The following is a 23417-nucleotide window of genomic DNA, read 5'->3' as shown; positions in this document are numbered from 1 at the left end:
ATATTTTATTTTGGAGGTATTTGGAGAATATTCTATTAATTAAGTCTAAAATTAAAAGATTTAATTAATAATTTAATTATTTTGGAAAAATTAATATAATGTTCTGATATTTTGATTTTAATTAATTAAATGAGAAATTAATGGAGTAAAAGAATTCAATAAAAGAAATTAAAATTAATAATAATAAAAATAATAATAAAATAATAAATAAATGATAATAACAATAATAATAAAAGAATTAAAAATAGAAGTAATAAATCTACCTAGGAGTAAACGCACCTCTTGATTTCACATATGTCCACAACATAGGAGTTAGTGCACAAATTAAGCACATGGTGGCTACAACCTTGTGACTCATCTGGAAGGTTGGAGAGAGCTCATGCTTAGTTGTCAATGCTTATCTCATATTTTGGTTGTTTCTAGAGACATTGTAGGTGCTTCTTGAGAGTTCTTTATATTCAGGCACTCCTAGAAGCTCGAGGAGTGTGTTTGAAGGACCCGAGAATGTTGGAGAAGGAAGGAGATTGCTCTACAAATTTTGAGGAGAAGTGATTTAGCATCAGTGTCCAGGTAGACACTCATGATTTTTTCATATGATATTTCACTTCTTGCACTTCCTATCTTCTTTGTGTCTTCTGAATACTTTTTGAGGATTTCTTGTGTAGAATATCTTGGTTGTATGCATTCTTGTCATGGGTAGTTAAATTTCTATATGAGGAAATCCCACATGCGTAGATCTGAGGAATCTATGGGGCTAGGTTTTTTAGATGCTTATGGACAAACCTATTAGAAGGATTAATAGGTAAATTTTGTGAGGACTCACCCCGACCCTTCATAGCTTAGTTGATACTTTATTATTTTGGCACTCATGACTCGATATGTCGGGACATTACTTGATGCACTAAACATTATTATCCTATTTTATGGTGTGTGATGCTTTACTTCAGTTATTTGATTTCATCATTTAATGTTTTATGAACATGTACAATGATGAAGTAAATGAATGCAAAACTAGCACTTTGATTATGCAATTCTAATGGTCAAAAATATGAGTAGAATTAAATAAACAATTGATTATTAGAAAAATGGATACTTTAATTTATATGATTTTTTTGATACGTAATTTACAGAATGCATGTGATTTCTTGATCTACTAATGTGTGCAATGAGTGTGCAGGAAATTTAGTCAGGAAAACTCAATGGAAAGATGAAACTAAACCACTTGTTAATTTGTCCTATCTTGCATTGTCTTCTTTGGAAGGTTGTTAATTGGTCGTACTATTCTCCTAGCCTTTTTGTTTGTTTCTATTAAGTCTTTAAGGCCCAAAAATATTAAATTTAAGTACCCTAGGGGTAAGGGTGTGGGTAGGGAGAACTTTCCAATCCCTTAGTCTCTTTGGTTGACTTTTAGGGTCACTCAAAAACCTTATTTTTGGTTGATTGCGAAAATTGATTGTCTCCTACTTGAGTTGATGACTCAAAACTCCACCTTGAGATTACTTGAAGTCTAGTTGAGTTAAGGATCATACTTAGAGGCAATTTGGAGTACTTTTGGGGTTGTTACCCAATCTCTAGTTTTGGAGAAAGTTTGAAGATTGAAGGAAGAAAAGGAAAAGCTCTTCTCAACTTACCATTTTGCCATAACACTTTTTTGTGAAGGTAGGAGTTCTTCACTCTTTTGAATTGTTTCTCCATGTTGTTCATGCTTGAATCATGCATAAGGCACGGTGTTTTTTTTGTATTGTTTGCATGTATGTTGAGGTTGTTTTGGGAGGGATCTTGACTTGTTCTTGGCTGTTATTCTTATGCCTTGCTTTGGAATTTTGAGCGGATTTCATGGGGATTGTTTGGCATCACTCACCCTTGCATAGGGAAGAAGTGGCCATGTATGGGGGAAGGGCCTTAGTTGGACCTCAATAGTGTAGAGTCTCCTCTCATGCTGAAAGGATAGGAGGGTAGTGTGGTGCCTCTCCCATTTTACTTTTGTAAGTCGTCCTGATGAATGCAACCTTGTTGATCTTTTGTTGTGATGGGATCATGATTGTGACCTTGAGTGGTCTACACCATTGAGGTGTTTTGATTTATGTTTCTGTATCAATTGCTTTGATTATGCTTTTGACTGATCTTTGAGATTATGTTGTGATTTTTTTGGTTCACTGAGGTTTGTGCCAGTGGTTACCAAGATCGATGTGGTATCATGAGGTTGTTCTGTGATTACCCTGAGATGTGTGCAAAGATTGCACTGTGTACTTTTTACCATGCTACACTAGACTAGGTTCCTGTAGCAGTGGTTAGTCATGTTTATGACTGTTTTTGCTTATGTGTTGTAAATGCCTTTTTAATGCAGAGTAATCAATCATTATTAAATGCTTAAGTAATTAGAATGGATTGTTCTTGTTGGATTATTTGGTTATGTGCTGCGGACATTTACCTTGTTACATTCTGATTAGAGAGATATTTGTTACTCATGTTATGTTTACATTTGAGATGACTTGAGGGTCAAATGTTACTCTTTGATTCCAGTATCATAGATATTAGACTACTATGTTGTTCAGTTAATCATATTGCATGATGATGCTATTTTGAGATGACAGTGTGTTTTATGATGATATCTAGTTATCTAATTATCTGGTATTTGGACATACCTCTGATTTCGCTATATGATGGATTTAATGCTATGGTTATTTACTTCATTCCTGCGTTGCTATGCCTTTTGCGAACGTGAGTGATGTAAATAGATTATTTTAATATAATTAAATAAATGCTTAAATTAGGTGATTTAATGCATTTATTGCTTCAGCTATATTATTATATGCAATTGCACTTGATCGTGTTGTTTAGTGTGCAGGATTATATCCCTGGCAGTGGCACTTGGAGTTAGTGATTCAGCCATTCATATTTTGCCAATGTCGCCTTTGTATGGTCGACATATCCTTAATTAAATGTTTAAATTAAACCTTTCAGTGATTATTAAATCTGAACTCATTTGCATTATGTGATTAGACTAGTAAGCATGTGTGTGCATTTAGAGTTTCGCTTTGTCGCGAAAGTTGTTCAGGAGATTTATGTGTTTTTGGGTTTTTGGGCTTTTTAATTGATTTATTTTAATTTTTGGCAACTTTGCCATAGATGAATTCCTATTTATAGGAATAGCCTATTTTTTTTTGGGTCGATTCGGGGTTTAACTGGATTGGCTAGTTAAATGCCCTAATCGATTATTCACCCAAAAAGTGAATAAGTATCCAAAAAGGAATTTAATTCCTCACTTCTCACTTTCAAATGGGAAAGTTGGAGAGTAAAATCCAAAAATCCTCTTCATGAGGATTTACTATTTTGTTCATTGCGGGAGCTACAGGCGTGGGATCGTTGCGAGGTTGGGCTCGTTGGATCCAGCTCAGGGAAACCTTGGATTGCCGCAATTTTCAGCTACTTTTGCGAGATATTTATTTTATGGTTCAGATTCTCATTTTGCCCTTTTGGCTGTGAGGTAGGGCTTTCCCGTTTTATTGTTTCTGCTCCGTTTCAGCTTCTATTTTTGGTAGCCATTTGCTTGGAGGCTAAGAACTAGTGTTCCCCTCCGTTTCTATATGCTAGTTCTACCCGGTTGGGCGGGTATGAACATTTCCCTATTTTTTGGGATGAGGGTTTGGGATTTTGCACCGTTATGCTGGCCATTTTTGCATACGGTGTCCGATTTCATTTATTTTTAGATTTTTGGGGTTTTTGAACCCAAAGGCCAAATGGGTTTTAATTTTGAAGTTTTCCAATTTTGGGGTTTTTACCTCGTTTTGCGTGCCACCCTATTTTCTCGAGTTTTCTTGGCACAATGTGGGTCGTGGACCTTGATGATCCATTTGGATATCAATCAGACCACTTTAGCACTTTTATGTTGCATTGGGATGCGTGTTGCATCCGTACTCCCGACGTTGTGTTCGATTGAGTGATTTTATATTTGTTATGTTTTTGTTGGACCTTTGCTTTTGTTTCGTGAACGCTAGGATTCGTGTAGAATCCATACTCTCGGATTGAGGCCGATTGAGTGAGTTCATGATGTTTGGTCTTGTTACATCATTGGGATTCGTGTAGAATCCATACTCTCGGATTGAGGCCAGTTGAGTGATTTTATGATGTACGATTTTATTGGCTTTGGGATTCGTGTAGAATCCGTCCTTCCCGTGTTTCTTTCGGTTGGGTGTTTTCTTTGCATTGTGTTCTCATTCCTATCCTTGTGTTATGATCTTCATGATGGTGGTGCACCACACACGAGTACGTACGCGTACATTTGTTGGGTGACTTGCGAGGCCCGATCTTTCGTGGATTTGCCGAAAGTTATGATCATTGGGGTTGGGATGGGAGTATGCATGCCCACGGGCACTTGCCGTAGGATGAACATGGGTAGGGTAGGGTAGCATATGGAGGGGGCTTCTATCTCGCAGCCTGGTGACCTTAGTCCCATAGGGTTGGCAGAGGAAGTTTTAAATAAGTGATAATTAAAGAAAATGTGTGATTGTTAATAAAACTTAAGATAATAAAATGTGTGTGCGGGGCCCTCCGTTGAGGAGTTGAAACGCACGATCTGAGCTTGGGCTTGTCGATGCCAAGCGACTCTCCATGATGTCAACCCCTACATAGTAGCCTATTTAGTGTCTGACCAGGACCTGTACTCCTTGCATTGTCTTAGGTTCTTGGTTGCAGCCATCATACTGTTTGGCGTGAGTGTTAGCCATGGATGTTGTGTTTTATGTGTGTTTGTGGTTGGATCATTATCTCCATCAGCACGGCGAGTGTGGACCTATGGGTGCCACATGGTTAGGAGGCATAGCTACCTTCACCACTGCTAGGGATTGGTTACAGAGATGATCTTTGTCCTAGTGCGACTGTTGCTGGATGTCTTCACTTGGTACTTCGAGTTTCGGAGTATGCTTTCTCGTGATTTATGCTTTCTTTGGGATGCTTGTATATCATGTTTAGATGATGTTATTTTATTTGACACATTCCCTTATTATGATGTTTAGCATATGATTAGATGCTGTGAATTTTTGTATTAGCATATCTGTTGCTTACTGTTGTTTAGCATGTGATAGGTGATGTTGTCTATTGTAGGATTATCTTATGCGTTATCACTAGCATGTTAGATTTTCTTATGCTGTTATTGTTGCATGTTTTAGTGGTGACATCCCTATTACGATAGTACTGACGATCTGGTCGGTGGCTTGGGATGTTACGCGCAGGGGATGGCTAGGACCCACGATGGTCTTATGATGCTATTGACGGTTGGGAGGAACCGTGTACTTAGTTTGGTTGTTTTGTTCCTGAGTTGTATTTTTGTTCATTGCGATGTTGCTTTTGTTCTTTGCAATGTTTATTTCAATGTGTGCTTTGCTTTTATGTTTTAGATGGTTAGATGTTTCTCTTTCCTTGTTGTTACTGCTCTCGAGTGTTCATTCCTTGATTTACGTGGATCCGGTACTCCCCAGTGTGGAGGTTTCCTTGTTTGTTTAGCTTTTTTTTTGTGTTTGTGTCGCGCTGATTTGTTTCCTCGCGCGAGATTGTATTTTCCTCGCACGAGATTGTTTCTTCCTCGCACGAGACTTTCTTCCTCGCGCGAGACTGTTTCTTCCTCGCGCGAAAGAATACACTTCCCGCACGAGAATGTAAATCTTCGCACGGCACATAGGAATCCTCGCACAAGAATGTGAATCCTCACGCGAAGCTCAGTAGTCCTCGCACAAAGTGCGCACTTTCTCGCGCGAAGCGGTGAAAGATCTCGCGCAAAATGGTGAAAGATCTCACGCGAAACTCTAGACCAGTTTTCTTTCTTGTGCAAGAAACAGGGGCTATGTAGGCTTGTCGGATGAAAGTTCAGAAGTTGGTTTTGGACACCCTTTTGGTTTTTACACCTTCCTGGTTCAAAATAGATTTCCTAGGGGTTTAAAATATATCGTTTAATTATAAGTTGACGTATATTTATTTCCTTATACTTAAGATATATTTTAATATATGTGACAAATCATTTGAGATAGTTTTCAGACCTCTCAGAGATAAGTTATGGATTCTAGGAATTTTCAGGGCTTCAAAAATCCAGACTTAGCCAATTTTTAGGGCTTCAGGATTTCAGGCTTAGCCAAATTTTGAGATTCTTCATTTTACCCCAGCTTGGTGTTTTGTTGATGAGTGGTTGTTTCTTGTGCCATCATCATGTGTGTTGTCCTTGTTGGCTTTGTTTGTGTGAGTTAGTTTGGTAGTGGCATTCGGAGATTCATTGGTTGCTGGGATTGTGTTGAAGTATTCCATTGCAATCTTTCTGATCCCTGTATGATGTTGTCTTGTGCATTCATACTTGTAAAAAAAAAAATATCTTTGCTTGATTTGAATCCTTGTTTCCAAGGATCTCCGGGCGGGGCATTACATCTGGTATCAGAGCCCATGTTCAAACATTGGGATCTCTTTGTTATGTTGCCCTTGTAGTTGTTGTTGCGTCGGTTGAGTGCGAGTGTCTCGGTGAGAACTCGTGATCTTTGTTGCTTTGGTATCTACTCGTGATGGACTTGCTTGTCCAGTAGATCCAACTAGAGCTGTGTGTGGAGAAGGAAGTGAGTCTTCCTAGCCTTGTAGGTGAGATTGATGTGCCTTGTTTGGTTGGTTGCTTGTGTGAACCTCTTTGGATGGAACCACTTATTGGTGTCCATGTGTTGGCTTGTGAGCCTCTCTTTGTTTCTCCTTGTGGGGCTAGGTGCATTGTTCCTTGCTTTCTCCTCATTGTGAGTTGATGAATGAATCTTATTGTGATTCTTTATTTTTTTTTTATAATGATGAAATGGTTCCTTTCATTGAAAATGAGTGTTTATTGTGAATCGTTGCAAAGAGTAGGTTTGCATTACATCCTTGGGTTAATGACTTAAGTCCCCAATCTGATTACTTCTTAAGCATATGAAAATTTGCATTAATTATTGAATATTTAAATGTTGCATTGCAAGGAAAATAATTATGGAAATTATTGTTGTCTGCATATGTATGAAATTACTGATGGTATATTGTTTGATGTGTGTGAGTGTGTTCTTTAACGGTGCTAGGATGATGTATTCCTTAGCATTGTGTGGTGATTTATCCCTTTTGTGTGACTGTACTCAGTCATCACTTGTAATGTGATTTGTTTGATGCCTTATTTTATTTGGCTGGAGGTACTTTCCTCATGTTGTTGGGCTAGCATTAGTTTTTAGTATTTTCCTCTCTTAGAGTAGTCATCAAATTTTATCTATCGCTCTCTTTGTGGCAGTTGTCACATTTGACTTATTGTTGAAATGAGCTCTTTTGATACTTACTGTTGGAATCGGCGATTCTCCCATTTGGGCTTTTTATTTTGTTTCATGATGACTATTCTAGATGTGTTTTATTGCTGCCCAGTTGTGTGTTGTGACTCTATCATGTTAATCTCAAACCTCTGGTAGTACGTTCAAGGGATAATATCATGGAGAACATGCTAGTGTGTCTTGGTTAGCTCTAAAGTTTTTATTGTAACTGAATGTTTTAAATGGTGATTTAAATGGTGATTAAACTTAATGTTATTTTTGAAAGAAATTGAAAGGTATGTGCTTGTTTTATATTGACTCTTGGACCCTTGCTTGAAATCTTTCAATTCATTATGCATTAGTGCTTATGTTATGCTTAATTAATGAAATTATGAAAGAAAAGTAATGATGGTTTCAATGTGTGATTTACCTTTCACTCCATGTCTTATGTTGTTTTGGGCATGTGTGCTCTTGTGTGGATTTGGACATTTTGTTCGTCACTTGTCTTGGTGACTAAGACTGTTGTTTTTGCCTTTGTGGTTCGGATTTGAGTGGTGGCTCAAATCATAGGTCTTAGGTCTCTCAAAGCTCTATCTTGTTGTAGGCCTTGTTGATATCTTTTTGACGCTTTTCAAATGGATTCTATCCGAGTCTGGCTATGAGGCTATGGCTTTTGGAGTTGTTGATCAATGTTTGAGTAGAGGCCAATTCGATCATGACATATTGTATTCATGGCCATTGGAGAAGTTTAACTCCTCATGTTATTCATAATGGAAGAGTTATCTTGTCTTCATAATCTACTAGGTACTTGTTTGGGGTTCGTGCTTGGGTTTTTGTGCTTCCTATTGCACTGAACTGCCCTTGTGAGGTGTAGTGTGGTTTGTGAGCGTTCCTTGTTGTGGATGATGTTGCCTTATCATTTGGGAGTGACTCAATTCTTTGATGAGTCTACATTCTCCTTTTTGAATGTTGACCTTGGCACATCTCTGTATTCTTTCTCTCTTGAGAGAGTAGGCTAGTGTGGTTATGCCACTAGCTGAGTTAGTGTTCTCTTGTGAGTATGTTGATGGTTGGGGGAATTGTGAGTTCCCTAATGCATCTTGGGCTGATTTTGTGCAGAGGTTGAGAGTGACTCCCTCTCAACCCTAATACTCTGTAGTATCCTCCTCCCTAAGTGTATATCTTCATGTGGACTGTCTCAGTCAAGCTGTCTCTTAAATCATTGACTTGAGGCTGGAGATTGAGTTTAGTGGTATTTTGGGTGTAGTTTTCCTAGCATGGTGCTAGAGGGACATGGTATCGTTGGACACATGTTACCATCTCGTGAGTTGGTATGCAGACATTTCATGATTGTGTCCACTAACAAAAGTCTTTGAACCTTGTGAGAAGGTGATATCTTGTCTAGTTGGGTTGTGTTTCCCTAGTTCCCAGCGTTAGTTGAGCTTTTGTGCCTTGGTGAGGTGTTGTGCTCCTATGCTTGGTGGTGAGTAGTCCTTTGGAGTGTGTCCTTTTGTTCGTAAAATTTCATCCTCTTTGTTCTAAGGGTGAGTTTACATGGATTCCAGAATGATCATGTGTGACATGATAGTATTCTTGGGAGTTTGGGATGGTTATTCCCCATGATTCCAACTTTTGTTGGAAGTGCTTAGTGTTTTGACCCGGTTTTGTGGTCATGTGGTTGGTGCATGTGGTAGTTGGGCACCTGTTGACGAGGTAGAGAGGGATTTTCCTTACCTTGTATTGTTGACTCTATGGCTAGATGGGTTCTTCCTAGTGCATAGAAGGTTCCTTGTTGGAGGACCTTGTGTCTGTGTGACACCCATTCTCTCGTGGTTAACCTATTTGGGGGTTAATGTGATGGTTTGAGAATGTTGGAGTGATTTGGGTTTGACTTGTAGAGAGTTTCTTGAGTCACTCTTATTGCTCACTTTTGATTTTGGTTCTTGTGTGTTTTGGTTTCTATTCTTGGATTGCAAGCTTCCAGGAGTAAGCCTAGTCTTTGGGGGGGATGATGTGGTGCCTCTCCCATTTGACTTTTGTAAGTTGTCCTGATGGATGCAACCTTGCTGATCTTTTGTTGTGATGGGATCATGATTGTGACCTTGAGTGGTCTACACCGTTGAGGTGTTTTGATTTATGTTTCTATATCAGTTGCTTTGATTATGCTTTTGACTGATCTTTGAGATTATGTTGTGATTTTTTTGGTTCACTGAGGTTTGTGCCAGTGGTTACCAGGATCGATGTGGTATCATGAGGTTGTTCTGTGATTCCCTTGAGATGTGTGCAGAGATTGCACTGTGTACTTTTTACCATGCTACACTGGACTAGGTTCCTGTAGCAGTGGTTAGTCATGTTTATGACTATTTTTTCTTATGTGTTGTAAATGCCTTTTTAATGCAGAGTAATCAATCATTATTAAATGCTTAAGTAATTAGAATGGATTGTTCTTGTTGGATTATTTGGTTATGTGCTGCGGACATTTACCTTGTTACATTCTGATTAGAGAGATATTTGTTACTCATGTTATGTTTACATTTGAGATGACTTGAGGGTCAAATGTTACTCTTTGATTCCAGTATCATAGATGTTAGACTACTATGCTATTTAGTTAATCATATTGCATGATGATGCTATTTTGAGATGACAGTGTGTTTTATGATGATATCTGGTTATCTAATTATCTAGTATTTGGACATACCTCTGATTTCGCTATATGATGGATTTAATGCTATGGTTATTTACTTCATTCCTGCGTTGCTATGCCTTTTGCGAACGTGAGTGATGTAAATAGATTATTTTAATATAATTAAATAAATGGTTAAATTAAGTGATTTAATGCATTTATTGCTTCGGCTATATTATTATATGCAATTGCACTTGATCGTGTTGTTTAGTGTGCAGGATTATATCCCTGGCAGTGGCACTTGGAGTTAGTGATTCAGCCGTTCATATTTTGCCAGTCGCCTTTGTATGGTCGACATATCCTTAATTAAATGTTTAAATTAAACCTTTCAGTGATTATTAAATCCAAACTCATTTGCATTATGTGATTAGACTAGTAAGTGTGTCTGTGCATTTAGAGTTTCGCTTTGTCGCGAAAGTTGTTCAGGAGATTTATGTGTTTTTGGGTTTTCAGGCTTTTTAATTGATTTATTTTAATTTTTGGCAGCTTTTCCATAGATGAATTCCTATTTATAGGAATAGCCTATTTTTGTTTGGGTCGATTCGAGGTTTAACTGGATTGGCTGGTTAAATGCCCTAATCGATTATTCACCCAAAAAGTGAATAAGTATCCAAAAAGGAATTTAATTCCTCACTTCTCACTTTCAAATGGTAAAGTTAGAGAGTAAAATCCAAAAATCCTCTTCATGAGGATTTACTATTTTGTTCGTTGTGGGAGCTACGGGCGTGGGATCGTCGCGAGGTTGGGCTCGTTGGATCCAGCTCGGGGAAACCTTGGATTGTAGCGATTTTCAGCTACTTCTGCGAGATATTTATTTTATGGTTCAGATTCTCGTTTTGCCCTTTTGGCTGTGAGGTAGGGCTTTCCCATTTTATTGTTTCTACTCCGTTTCAGCTTCTATTTTTGGTAGCCGTTTGCTTGGAGGCTGAGAACTAGTGTTCCCCTCCATTTCTATATGCTAGTTCTACTCGGTTGGGCGGGTATCAACATTTCCCTATTTTTTGGGATGAAGGTTTGGGATTTTGCACCTTTATGCTAGCCGATTTTGCATACGATGTTCGATTCCATTTATTTTTGGATTTTTGGGTTTTTGAACCCAAAGGCCAAATGGATTTTAATTTTGAAGTTTTTCAATTTTGGGGTTTTTACCTCATTTTGCGTGCCACCCTGTTTTCTTGGGTTTTCTTGGCACAATGTGGGTCGTGGACCTTGATGATCTGTTTGGATATCAGTCAAACCACTTTAGCACTTTTATGTTGCATTGGGATGCGTGTTGCATTGGGATGTGTGTTGCATCCGTACTCCCGACGTTGTGTTCAGTTGAGTGATTTTATATTTGTTATGTTTTTGTTGGACCTTTGCTTTTGTTTCGTGAACGCTAGGATTCATGTAGAATCCATACTCTCGGATTGAGGCCGATTGAGTGAGTTCATGATGTTTGGTCTTGTTACATCATTGGGATTCATGTAGAATCCATACTCTCGGATTGAGGCCGATTGAGTGATTTTATGATGTACGATTTTATTGGCTTTGGGATTCATGTAGAATCCATCCTTCTCGTGTTGCTTTCGGTTGGGTGTTTTCTTTGCATTGTGTTCTCATTCCTATCCTTGTGTTATGATCTTCGTGATGGTGGTGCGCCACACACAAGTACGTACGCGTACATTTGTTGGGTGACTTGCGAGGCCCGATCTTTCGTGGATTTGCTAGAAGTTATGATCATTGGGGTTGGGATGGGAGTATGCATGCCCATGGGCACTTGTCGTAGGATAAGCATGGGTAGGGTAGGGTAGCATATGGAGGGGGCTTCTATCTTGCAGCTTGGTGACCTTAGTCCCATAGGGTTGGCAGAAGAAGTTTTAAATAAGTGATAATTAAAGAAAATGTGTGATTGTTAATAAAACTTAAGATAATAAAATGTGTGTGCGGGGCCCTCCGTTGAGGAGTTGAAACGCACGATCCAAGCTTGGGCTTGTCAATGCCAAGCGACTCTCCATGATGTCAGCCCCTACATAGTAGCCTATTGAGTGTTTGACTAGGACCTGTACTCCTTGCATTGTCTTAGGTTCTTGGTTGCAGCCATCATACTGTTTGGCGTGAGTATTAGCCATGGATGTTGTGTTTTATGTGTGTTTGTGGTTGGATCATTATCTCCATCAGCACGGCGGGTGTGGACCTATGGGTGCCACGTGGTTAGGAGGCGTAGCTACCTTCACCACTGCTAGGGATCGGTGTACAGAGATGATCTTTGTCCTAGTGCGACCATTGCTGGATGTCTTCACTTGGTACTTCAAGTTCCGAAGTATGCTTTCTTGTGATTTATGCTTTCTTTGGGATGCTTGTATATCATGTTTAGATGATGTTATTTTATTTGACGCATTCCCTTATTATGATGTTTAGCATATGATTAGATGATGTGAATTGTTGTATTAGCATATATGTTGCTTACTGTTGTTTAGCATGTGATAGGTGATGTTGTCTACTGTAGGATTATCTTATGCGTTATCACTAGCATGTTAGATTTTCTTATGCTATTATTGTTTCATGCTTTAGTGGTGACATCCCTATTACGACAGTACTGATGATCTGGTCGGTGGCTTGGGAATTTATGCGCGGGGGATGGCTAGGACCCACGATGGTCTTATGATGCTATTGACGTTTGGGAGGAACCGCGTACTTAGTTTGGTTGTTTTGTTCCTGAGTTGTATTTCTGTTCATTGCGATGTTGCTTTTGTTCTTTGCAATGTTTATTTCAGTGTGTGCTTTGCTTTTATGTTGTAGATGGTTAGATGTTTCTCTTTCCTTGCTGTTAGTGCTCTTGAGTGTTCATTCCTCGATTTACGTGGATCCAGTACTCCCTGGTGTGGAGGTTTCCTTGTTTGTTTAGCTTTTTGTTTGCGAGACTATTTCTTCCTCACGTGAGACGGTTTCTTCCTCGCGTGAAAGAATACACTTCCCGCCCGAGAATGTAAATCTTCGCACGGCACATAGTAGTCCTCACGTGAAGTGCACACTTTCTCGCGCGAAGCGGTTAAAGATCTCACGCGAAACTCTAGACTAGTTTTCTTTCTCGCGCGAGAAACAGGGGCTATGTAGGCTTGTCGGATGAAAGTTCGGAAGTTGGTTTTGGAAACCCTTTTGATTTTTACACCTTCCTGGTTCAAAACAGATTTCCTAGGGGTTTAAAATATATCGTTTAAGTATAAGTTGATATATTTAATTCCTTATACTTAAGATATATTTTAATATATGCGACAAATTGTTTGAGATAGGTTTCAGACCTCTCAGAGATAAGTTATGGATTCTAGAAATTTTCAGGGCTTTAGAAATCCAGACTCAGCCAATTTTCAGGGCTTCAGGATTTCAGGCTTAGCCAAATTTCAGGATTCTGCATTTTACCCCAACTTGGTGTTTTTTTTATGAGTGGTTGTTTCTTGTGCCGTCATCATGTGCGTTGTCCTTGTTGGCTTTGTTTGTGTGTGTTAGTTTGGTAGTGGCGTTCGGAGATTCGTTGGTTGTTAGGATTGTGTTGAAGTCTTCCATTGCGATCTTTGTGATCCCTATATGATGTTGTCTTGTGCATTCATACTTGTAAAAAGAAAAATATCTTGGCTTGATTTGAATCCTTGTTTCCAAGGATCTCCGGGCAGGGCATTACTGGTAGAGTGTATGGGCCCCTACTTGTCATCCCATACCTTGTATGAAAATTTGAATTCTTGAAAAAGAGAAGGAATGAATACCCTTGTTATATTGGCCCCAAAAGGGCATTGTAGAATGTAGGGAAATGAGAGCACTCCAAAAATTCATCTGAGATCAGTATGCACATCCTATATGCAATATTTCTTTGTACAACATCTAATCAGCAAATACGAGTGCATACTACTATGCCATAAAAGCGGAAATAGACATAGTTGATTTCCCACGATTAAAACCTTAAAGGAAAGTGATTGCAATTTACCGATCTAAACAAAATTCAGCAGCATTACGACATATAGATTATTATTCTACAATCATAGAACTAGAAGAATGAACATAATAGAGAACACAGCTATATGTGGGGAAAACCTTTCCAGGTAAAAAACCCCACCCTCCAAACCATCAAGCTAATGTATTATTCAGTAAAAAGTTAGAATACATTTTCAGCCTTCACATTGAGATTTACATCTTGCTCCATTCTAGAGAAAATCTAGTAGCATAACCCTATGCAAATAACTTCTCATCTCACTCTTTCACTCTATTGTATTACAACATGCAATACTCATTTTATGAACATCTTAAGACCCAACAAAATGCCCACAAAGGATTTGGGCATTTTTCATGGCTCAACCACCAAGAACCATGCACAATGCCACATGTACATTCAATACCAAGAAAAGGGCATCCATCCCTTGAATAGGCAATAACAGCTTGTAATAGAATTTGCCAAAAATAGCGGTCACAAGAGAAGTGTAAGGGAATCCATCATACCAACTTATTTTTGGCATATTCTCTTACACACACCAACCACTCATTCTTGGGCACCCAAATAGGCCTCATGTCATAAGATGCTCTTACACCTTTCATAGCTCATTCCTTAAATAGCTCTTACGTGTCATAGGAATCTGTCATAACCATTTCAGCCATGATCTCCTTCACACACTTCAAGATGCTGACACATGTAAGTGATCAACATGCCAACTAGACATGTACGCTCACATTTACATATTATTTGCAAAAATACATTTTACAAAACAAATAATAATAAGAATGGGAATTATACAAGGTTGAGACACCTTATTCCTAACATTCTCCCACTTGTCGAACATCTTGTAAGAGCAATAGGAACATAATAGGAACTAACTGCTATAGGCCGAAAGACCCATAGACTCTGAACACCATCTGAACTTCTCAGTGCCCACTAATTTTTTTAATGCATCTGCAACATTCTTCACAATATCTACCTTCTCCAAATTTACCTTTCCATCTTCCACCATATCTCTGACAAAGTGAAACTGCACATCAATGTGCTTCGTTCTGGCATGGAAAGTTGGATTTTTCGCAAGGAAAATAGCACTCTGACTGTTACACCAAATAGTAATCTGTTTTGCATCAACACCAACATCAAAACAAAATCTCTTAAGCCAAATGGCTTCCTTACAAGCATCAAAACCAATGAAACTATATCATCACAGCCATCCATGAAACAACATAAATCATAACATATGCTCTCGTGCTCCAACTAGACACCTGTCCAAATAACACAAGCATAAGATCCATGTGATAAAAATGGCTACACACACTGCCACCACTCCACTATGCTCATGAGCTACACAGAAGCATCAAAAATATCAACTTCTTAGCCCAACAAAACTATGAAGTCATCCTCCAGAAAACAAGATAAAACATCAGCCAAAACAACAACCAAACTGATTTGTCCAATCCAACTGATAAACCCATGAGATTGAAAATAGCATCCATAGTAAATGCTAACTCATCCAATCACCCATACCTCAAAGGTATCAAACACCAAAAAACTCATGCCAGCAACATAACCAACTCATAAACTGCAACCTCAAGCTCTATGTGCAAACCAATTGATGAAGACCAAACACATACAAGAACTCCCACTGCATGGATAATGTCAAATCTAAAAAGTAAAAAGCATACTGATTCTACTGATAAGAACACAAAGAAAGTGAAACCATGTAGTACCAAGGACCATCCACAAAGATATGCAAATCCTATAGAAAAAACACTGCAAGAAACATCTCTCTCATCCAGTCTCCACAAATCTCCTATGTTCTCCACATCCAAAAAAGACAAGAGATAAAGGAACCAGCTTGTCATCACCAAAAATAATGAAGTACAAGTGATAACAATTGACTACAAAAGAGTGACCACGTAGCTCCAACAAATCTCAAAAAACAATGTTATGTAAACCCAAACATCCAAGAAGATAACCAAGACCAAAGAAAGAAGCTACAAACCATAAGCATGTAGCATGTCCTTCTACAAACACTTCTAAATGTCAATTATGCCATGTATGATCTCCTTCATAGCCCCAACAAAAAAGCCACAACTACATCCAAAACTATTCAACTTCAATAGATCAAACATAACCTGATATCATAAATCTACATGGATGTAAGCCTCTCAAAGAAGATCAATCAACTCCATTTCCCATTTCAGGAAATCAGCCCACTACCGTCTCCTATTTTAGTAACATTGGGCAATACCTCTCAAGTGATAAACTTCCGAGTAGACCAAGAGTGGGGAATGAGAATGCTCCTCCAAGGTATGCAAGTCACCCTGTGACTTATCTAAGAAAAAACTCCTCATAGGTCTCTATTGAACTCATGTCCAACAAAGGTGTAGGCTCCTCAGACTTTCTGCTGAAATCTCATCAAAAGTATACATCTCAACAACATGTCTCTCATCTCAAGAGAACTCTAGCCTCACCTAAGTCTCCAAGTATCCACAAGCACCTGTAATCAATCACTCCATGCAAAACTCCACTGCAACATAGCACTGTCATGAAGTATCAAGCAAATGATCAAATTACTCAATACCAAGAAACTAAAACAAGATCAATGTCAAAGCTCCAACCATGGAATCAAGAACATAATTATGACATCATGATCTAAACCATCTCCTCCAAAGAGATAACATGCTTCATGTGATCATATCAAATAATTGTATCATGTCACAACTCTAAACTAGTAATAAAGAGAGAACCATGACATAAAAGCCACCATGATAACATATCAAATAAAAGCATAAACAACATCTATACCAAGGACCCCTTGAATCCTAAAGATTTCAACATATCCAATCACATGAAGATACCATCTCCAACTACTAAACCAACAAATATGAAAGACCCTTTTGTAGCAACCAGATCTAAGGCATCCTCCAACATCTGCAACACTAAAGAAGATCATCCATCACCATATGATGGAAAAATACAGCCATTGCTAAAGCTCCCACTGAAGTGTGATACCAAGCTCTCCGAGCATATGACAAACCATCCTCCAAAACTAAAAATCATCCAGAATCCAAACCCATAAGGATTCCATGTGAGGAGTTGTAGTCTACTGAGGAGAACAAAGAGGAGGCTACTGAGCCAAAGGAAGAGGACCTGACCCTCTTATCTGAAGAGCTTCCCTCTTTTGTTGAGGAAGAAGAAGAAGACAATAAGTTTGTTCCTCCTCTTGAGGATCAAGTCATGGCTTTTGAGCCCTTGCCAATGAATGAGGATCTAATGCTAGGGAAGGAAGAGGATCATTTGCTGCAGCAGACAACCCTCTATGATGTGGAGGATGGACAAGAAGGCCTCAAGGATAGATTTTTCCTTGAGGAGGAATATGCTAACCTACATGAGGTTTCTCCCCAACCTATGCATATCTTCAAAACTGCAATGGAGGAGATCAATGATGAGGATGATCTTTTGGATGAGTTGGATGCTCTCTGCTCTTCCATGGATATTGAATCAGTATCTCCTATATATGAGGAGCATGTTGCATAACAGCAACAAGTGGAAGATCACACCATACTAGTAGATCCAAAGGAAGTGGTTCATGGGCAGCATGAACAAGATGTGGAAAAAAATCAAAAGGAGGAGCCACTTCCAAACTAGTTGAAGACTATCATTGCAGAGCATAGTCAAGTGGTCAAGGATTATTCCTCTAGCCCTACACCATCAAGAGGATGTCCTATAAGGTATCTAGCTCTGCAAAAAATCAGTAAGTTGCCCCTAGTCATGTTCACTCTAGAGCATGAGGAAAATTATCACAAGGAGGAGCAGGTATGTTTTGCTCCACAAGGTAACACCCCAATGCTAGAAAGTTTCACTGTTTTCAGCATTGGAAAAGAGATATTTCATGCAACAGTGTGCTTTTCATACCTGCTAATCCATTTGGTTGTCCTTTTGTATGGAACAAGAAACTAGTTGATAAGGAAGGGCAGCTATTCTAGCAAACCAGTAAATGGGTTTGTTTGACCCCTCTCTTTTTAAATATTTGTACATATTAGAGTAGTTTTTCTTTTTGTTGGTTTCCTATTTTCTAAGAAGTGAACAAGCATAGGGTTGTCTCTCTGTGAGATAGTAAGTCTTGAAATTTTTTGAAGGCTACAGAGATGTTTGATTTTTGGTTCCAGTTGCAAAAACAAAGTTTCTTCAGTATTTTGTTGTTTCCGCAGAGGTAGGGTTAGAGTCTCACAGTATACACAGGATCCACATATTTTGACTCTGTAACCCAATGGATGCTTCAGGCCACTGGTCTTATGCATAGCAGGCTCGCATCCCCTGTAAGTCACCATAAATGTTGCCATTTTTTGCCTTTTGCCAAAAAATTCAATTTTGTATGCTCAACCCCACCTAACGGCTAGTTCCCAGAGTTAATATTATTTTAAATGGCATGGAAATATCAAAAATTTGAACGATGAAACCTTATGTTTTATTTCCATCAGCCTGCAACTTTTCGTGCCATTAGATCTTCCATGATCTACGGTTCCCCACTTCCTCACATTTTCCAAATGCACGACCCATAAATAATGCAGGAAAGCCTTTTTGCGATGCGTGGTAGGTGGGTCCGTGTTCCTTCTATGGGTCGCAGGTTGGACAAGGTGGCTGGCTAAGCTGGCATTTCTATTGGTGCTTGCTTCTCCACATTTTGAGCTTTGTCAAACCTTCTGACAATATAGGAAAGTGGGTTGTTGAGACACGTCCAAGTGGTGTCAGGGAGTGTAGTCATGCAAGTTCAAAGAGTGCATGTTTCGAGCACCATCAGATCTTCACAGATCAAGGGCTGGTGCTTTCTTGCATTATCAAGATGCGAGGAAATTTTAAAATGTAAGAAAGTGGGTGGAGGGAACATGTCCTAGGTGATGTCATTTGCTCGCCCTCCTCATAGGAAGAAACTTGGTGAGCCCTCACCATCTATTGTGATTTGATCCATGGTTAGCGTTATGTTGCTATGGAAAGTTGCATGTTGTTTTACCAGAGTGACATAATGCTTTATCACCACATGTCTCTACGAGACCGGTTCCTCTGTGGATCACTATTTGGACGCCATGTGTTGCCAAGTGTGTTACAGATTGCTAAGGTGGTGCCAGGTGTGATGGGCCTAGGGAAAGAAGAAGTACAGATCTTCCATGATCATTGATCTTGTGGAGATCAACGGTGGGCACTATCTCACTATGGAAAGCTGTGAGAATTTTAACCATAGTGACATAGCGCCTCGACGACGCGTGGCACAAATGACTTAATTGGCCCACCCTTTTCCAAAGAAATATTATGGCTTGTCCTCAGTGGCATGTTGTCAAGTGGGTCATAGTACAATGGTGGTTTTTCATTGGTCCATTTAGCAAGCTCGATGTGTAATTGTACTTTTTGTTGATCACTGTCAGATCTAAAGAAAATCCATGGCAGGCGCTATCTCACTATGGAAAGCTGTGGGGATTTTATGCATAGTGACATAGCACCCTTTTGCCACATGGATCAATGGGGCCAAGTGATATAAAGATACAAGGATGGTACCAGTTTGGGTTGAGTCAAATGCCAGGTGTGCTAAGATATTTTGTGGGCCCAGAGATTTTAAGGAGATAGCGCAGTATCATGGTGAGTCTTCACGATCATCAGATCTAAGGAAATTGATAGTGGGCACTATCTCGCTATGAGAAAGTGCTCAAAGGATATACCTAGTGAAATAGTACCTCATTGGCACATGTCCTAGTGGGTTCAGTTAAGGCATTGATGATTAGTGGCTAGCAGTTATTGTGACTGTTGCGGTCAGGGTTTGCAAGTTGGCACAATTAGTAAAGAAAGAGATGGTCAAATCAGGAAGGCTTTGCAGGGTGACAAAAAGATAAAAGACTATTGGTCCATGTGGCTCATCCTGATGCCAAGATAGGTTGACTTGCTAACTTTGCTGATCCATACACCAAAAAAGATAAGAAATCAAGTTTTTTCGCATGATTTGATCTCTGTAATCAATCCCAACCAACCCAGAATGAATGCGAGACAAGGAAGAACACTCCACCTCCAATCTAATCCATCTACTTGGTCAGAACATAGTTATGGTGTTTTTTCTATCTTCTCAAGGCATTATTCAACACAAAAGGTCAGATATCATTGCATCTGGATTTGTATCTAGATTAGATTTTCCCCATGATTTTTCCTTGCAGGACTTAATGGCAAGTTGTTGGGAAGTAATTATAGTTGGAGGACATCTCAGTTATGCCTGAACTATAAAGGCAAAGTTTTATGAATTCTGTGGGGTCAATCATTCTCTGTTGTTCTCTACTATTGCTTTGCAATTCTAGTGCAAAATTCCCTTTGCCTCTGAACTGTATGATTTATGCCTTATCTCTTTCAGCCATTGGTGTGAAGTGCAAGAACTCTTTGCATCCACTAGTGTTTTGTGGAAATCAGTAATCTGTATGACTGTATCCCCCTGGCCTATGAATGATAATATAAGTGAATCTCTCTTCCTTGTGTCATTCATCTTGATCTTCTGATCTGCATGTGATTATTTGATTAAAACAAGTCTGAGTGTGTATATCCTTAGTTTCATTCTAGTTCAACAGTGCATATATGAGCAAAGATTGGTCTGAACACTCTATTTTGGTGCATCACCTCTTTAGATTAGATTAGGTAGATTTTTTTTCATGCTTTTCTTCTCCCTTTTCCTCTCCAAGAGTAGTTAGGTGCATCCTGATAGTAACAAGAAATCAGCCTTCTCTAGAGACTCAACCTCACAGTTCAAGTCCCATAGCTTGGAGGTTGTTTCCATGTTTCACTAGGTTGTCCTCATGCATAGGCTTTGGACGAGGGTGCAAACCTAAGTGACAATAGAAACCTTTGCAAAAAAAAATTTAGGAGACTCATTGTTGGAGACCTGAGAGTGCCCATATGAGGTTTGAAAACTTGACCAAAGGGCGCTACTCTATTTTCAGCCTATAGATCATAACCTAGAATTTCCAAAAAATGTTTATAATAGCCAATTAGAGAAACATTTTGAGAGTTATGACCTTCCAATGTTGGGCTACCTCAAATATCTAAAATAATTGTTAAAGATATATTTGGCCAACTCTATATGTATTGTTAGGGTATGTCATCCCTAGGTATTAAGTTTCAATGCCTAGAACTTTCTCTGGCAACATAAAATTGCCTATTTAAGAAAGGCTCGAACATTGTCTAGGACAGCTCTAGGTGGTAGTTCACAGCTTAGTCTTGTAGACTACTATAATGAAGGCACACATGTGGGTTAGCATATTGTACTTCTGAATTATCTAATTTTGCATTTGTGGTGAAAATAAAAAAGTCCATATTTTGTTCTCGCATTTGTTGTTGTTTATATTATGTTCTTTTGGTATTAAGGGGAACACCCTTCATCAAATGGTATTAGAGCTAGAGTTCTTCAATGTGTGGACAACTCATTGACTATGTGGTATTTTGCACTAGGAGCATGGTTTGGGCTGATCATGCAGAAAGATTGCCAATTGTGATGCAATTTTCACTAGGGTTTTAGTAAAAGAATGAAAATGCCTCCACGAAGAGAGTGTGGCAGAAGAGTTGTACATGTTACACCTAAGGGTTTTAGAGCCCTCCAAAGACACATGCAAGCAATGGAATAACAAATGTAAAGAGGAATAAATATTCCTATAAGAGATGAAAGTGAGGATGAGGATGAAGTAGAAGAAAATGTCTAAACCTAGAGGAAGAAAGGTTTTTTAGGGCCATCTCAAAGATTGGAAAAAGACCTAAGTTTGAAATTCCCACATTTTGGGGAAATCTAAACCTAGAGGAGCTGATTGATTGGACCAATGAACTAGAGAAGTACTTTGAGTATGATGATATTAATGATCCTAATAGGGTCAAGTTTGCAAAGGTGAAACTAAAGGGACATGCAAAGATCCAGTGGCAGTAGGTTCAATTAGAGTGAAATAGAAAGGGAAAAGAAAAAATCACTAGATGGGATTGGATGATAGCTAAACTAAAGTGAAAATTCATTCTAGTGGATTATGAGCTTGATATGTTTAAGAAAATGCAAGGGTTGAAGCAAGTAGGAAAATATTTTCAAGAGTATACCGAAGAGTTCTACCGAGTTTGAATTAGAACTGACCATACAAAAGCTGATAAGGAGAAAGTGGCCCATTATCTTAATGGGTTAAGGCCAAGTATTCAAGACAAGCTAAGTTTAGTTCAAATGAATAGTATTAAGGAGGCATACCAATTTTCCCTAAGAGTTGAGGAGAAGCTAAGCAAGAAGTTTGATAATAAGAATAGAAGAAGAAGTCACGATGGAAGATTTTATGGTGGTCATAATGATGATCAGAATAAAAAGGATGAGGCTAGAAGTAGTAGTCAGAACTAGAGGGAAAAAAATTCCAATCATTTCCATGGCTAGAACAATAGAGATTAGAGAGGAAGAGGCAGAGGACAAGGATCTAGAAGAGGAGGCTTCCCTGGGAAAGTTTTTCACTACGGAGAAGAAGGACATGGAGAATTTGAATGTACCCAATGCCAAGGAAGGACAGATCAAAGAACAGAAGGCTAGGCTAGAGTTGCACATGTTGATGAAGATGCTAGATTTTCACATTCTGAAGATGCTATAAGAGGAAATTCCTAGTTAATAGAAGAGTCATAATGAGTGGTGAGAATGAACCTGATCAAAGAAGGAGCTTGTTTCATACAAGGTGTAGATGTGAAGATAAGTATTGTGATGTGATCACTGATGGTAGAAGTACTAAAAATCTAGTATTATAAATGATGGTCACCAAGTTGAAGTTGAAGAGACATAAACATCTATGTCAATACCATATTGCTTGGGTGCAAGATGAGCACAAGGTCATGGTCAACAAGTAGTGCTCAGTAAAGTTCAAGATTCGAAGCTACCAAGATGAGGTACTATGTGATATCATACCTATTGACATATGTCATATGTTTTTGTGTAGGCCATGGTGGTTTAATAGGCATGTTGTACATGATGGGCAAGAAAATACCTACACTCTGACCAAGGATGGAGCGAAACATAAGTTGAAGCCATTGAAGGAGAAAGAAGAAAAGGTATGTAGTACTACCAAAATATGTCTTGTTGATGGAAAAGAGTTTCTCAAAGGTATGAAGCATGAGCATATGTGTTTTTCTATAATTCCAAAAGATAGTAAAGGAGTAGAGGAGGTACCTACAAAAAGTTGCATATATGTTGGAAGAGTTTTTTAATATTCTATCAGATAATGAAACTAATGGATTGCCTCCAATGAGGAAGATTAGTCACTAGATGGATTTGGTTCCAAGAGCTAGTTTTCCAAACAAGGCAGTGCATAAAATGACACCAAAAAAAAATTCAAGAGTTGAATGAAGAAGTTCATGAGTTGTTGCAGAAGGGGTTGATTTGAGAGAGTCTAAATCCATGTGTTGTACCAGCCATGCTATCACTAAAGAAGAATGGAGAATGGATAGT

The sequence above is a fragment of the Cupressus sempervirens genome, chromosome 11 (genome assembly GCF_028749045.1).
Source record: "Cupressus sempervirens isolate cs-2001-9-10 chromosome 11, ASM2874904v1, whole genome shotgun sequence".
NCBI lineage: Eukaryota > Viridiplantae > Streptophyta > Pinopsida > Cupressales > Cupressaceae > Cupressus > Cupressus sempervirens.
The sequence above is the reverse complement of the archived record's forward strand: the minus strand, read 5'-3'. Positions refer to the sequence as shown.